We start from the raw sequence: 3,001 nt of genomic DNA on the forward strand, positions 1-3,001 counted from the left end.
TTATTCAGCAACTTGATAACAATCATGATATTAAAGCCTGCTAGTGGTTTATATATACCTACAATGTAGGCTATACATTCAAATTTTGTCATGTTTGTAGTATACTAGTACATTAGTCATCGTGACTTGCAAAATGCTCTGCACTGCACACAACAAAATAGCTGGTAAGGGAGTGTTCAGAAATACTTTGGTGGGGGGGGGCTGGAAAAAAATTTGCGTGTAAAATCGTTACCCCCTCCCCCTCTTCGTGAACCCAAAACTTTTTGACTCCCCCTTAATGACCCAAAACCATTTTTGACCCCCCCATATTAGGTACAAAACTATTTTTGACCCCTCCCGTACCATTCTCATCAAAGGACAGAATTTTATGGGGGTCGGGACGAGTACAATTTGTTCTGGTTTTACTGGGACTTCAATTTTAGACTATTTTAGTCCCAAATGAAATGTTTTGCTATTTGATGAGCCAGTTCGCGCGAAGCACAAAATTTTGCAAATTTGCCCTATTTGGGCCCTGAACACGGATCTTTTCGACGTGCTAAAAAGAAGATGCACGGGACACTTGCTTTATTTTTTCTTCTATTAAGATTTTTAGGGGGGAAATTAGGGAGGGGCATATACTTATTTCTCGACCCCCCCGACAAAATGGTCTAGCACGGCCCTGTCTGCACCCAACTAATTTCTGTAATGTTGCTATCTTCAGTAGATAGCACTATATCTGTGGTGCATTCATAGCATGAGATGTTGTATGTGAGCACTAGAAATATGACCGTTACGTACCCTAGCTTACCGGACATGAAAGGCCATTCGAACCCTTAGGTGTGAAAATCTATGGACCTTCATCAATTTCGACGGGCTTAAATTTCTTAAATATTTACTTTATTTTGTTACATCTTAAAAAGTGTACCTTTATTTTCTTACGGTATATTGTCAGCTTGCTACGTTAATTGCCTAAGTCAGTTTTTGTAATTTTGAGAACAAAGTACAAAATATGGTTCAAGCATGCATTTAAACATATTTATTCACCTTTGTACAAGAACAAATGATAATGATACAAATGAAAGGGAATAATCCGAAATAATTAGGGTGATTACGTAACTGATGCATGCTTGAACCACATTTGTTCTCAAATTTACCAAAAAATGGCTTAGGCAAATAGCCTAGCAGGCTGGCGATATGCTGTTTCACCATAGTAAATAGAATCTCAAAATAAATGATGTAGCAATAATGTTACTTAATTTACAAGATCGACCTTGATAAGTTAGCATATTTATTATAAGATTAAAATCAAACTGAAATGAGTAAATTGAGCACCAAATCAGTTCCACTGTATCTTATCTTTATTATTATAACGCATTGCTGACTGAAATTGATAATTCAGAGATATGAAAAAAGCTATGTCATTAGATTTTGCACTTAAGTTTTGGGGTCAATGCCACTTAATTCGCATTTTTAGTGGGAAAATGGGTAATTTCAAACACGATTTTCTCATAGAACTCTCACAGGGAAAAGACGTTTTATTGTTGAATCCCCAAGGTTTGTATGCACAACAGAGTTAGACTGAGGCTAAAGTTAGACCTGGTCTAAGTGGAATTTACTTCTGTCAGAAATGGGTATTTAATCACATTTTCTTCATAAAATGACAAGCAAATTTGAAAGATTCAAGTGTAAAGTTCAACAAAAAAACAAAATAATTCATCTTGGAACACAGGAATCTATATTTCTTGGTGAAACTAAATTCAACTAATTAGACCTGGTCTAACTTTAGACCAGGTCTATCCCTTTTGTGCATACGGACCCAAATGACCAACATTTCAACATATGATGTGATGACCTGAACCTTTTTTGTTTTGTTTTAAACCACTGTGTTTTAAACCACTGAAGTGTCTAGACTACAATTTTACAGTACATCCTCCCTTTTTGGGACACAGGTTGGATGGGGAAATTTACAGCGAGAAACTGGGGAAATGCTCCATACTACTCCTACCCAATTGAAGTAACATAGTTTTTTAATTAATGTTATTTGAATATCAAAACACCTTGTTGGAAATTTGCCATCCCTCATTTAATGTTGGCACTAATTCATTTTGTTAGCTGGTATCACCCATCAAGAATCTTAATTGAGTAAGTTATGCCCTTCCATAAAACCCTGACCCTACCTTCCAAGTGACCACTCTGTCCAGAGAAAGAGGCAGGTATCACAGTTTTCGGATGAGAGCGGTTCTCATTCTGAACTTGTAATCATTGTGAGATGAGTTGATATTGAAGTATGAATTTCAAAAAGGGGGCTATGAAGTAGACTAAATGATTGGCAAATGATAACAACTGACAAAATGTAAATTTATAAGTAGAGATGTCATTTGATATTTCTAGTGCAATTTGGATAACATAATTATATGATTGCCTAAACAGACAGAACACTTACCGTACGCATAGCAGAGGTTCCAATCCCTTCAGTATAATGATTTTATTGGTCTCAGTGATAATGATTGATGTTCAAATGTCTTCACACAAAAATAGAACACAAATACTGATGTTTATTTTCTTATGTTCATTTGTCTTCATAAAAGCTTTTATTATACTTTCACATTTCAATAACCATTACATATACATTTATGATTGGTCATACTAGATATTCACAAAGCTTGACAAACATCTTAAAAATCATATAATGTAATGCACCATGCTCATATATTGTAGGAGATTGCACTCTAATTACAGATTCAATAGGATCTACATGTACCAGTTACAAAATACATTGTACAAAAATTGACACATGTCATTAAGATTTTTCAGAACATTTTTAGATCATAAGTTGACACAATCTGGTCCATTGGGGCCAAAGGAGGCATTTTGACAATTTAGTTACTATATATATATTAAATCATTAGGCTATCATACATTGTAAACACCAAAGGTCTAGTACTTGGTTCTAAATGTATTTTATTGCTTTTTACCTCCATATATTTGCCTTTATCTCTATTTCAAATATGCCGCCTTTGGT

Source organism: Amphiura filiformis, chromosome 12, assembly GCF_039555335.1.
Source record: "Amphiura filiformis chromosome 12, Afil_fr2py, whole genome shotgun sequence".
Taxonomy (NCBI): domain Eukaryota; kingdom Metazoa; phylum Echinodermata; class Ophiuroidea; order Amphilepidida; family Amphiuridae; genus Amphiura; species Amphiura filiformis.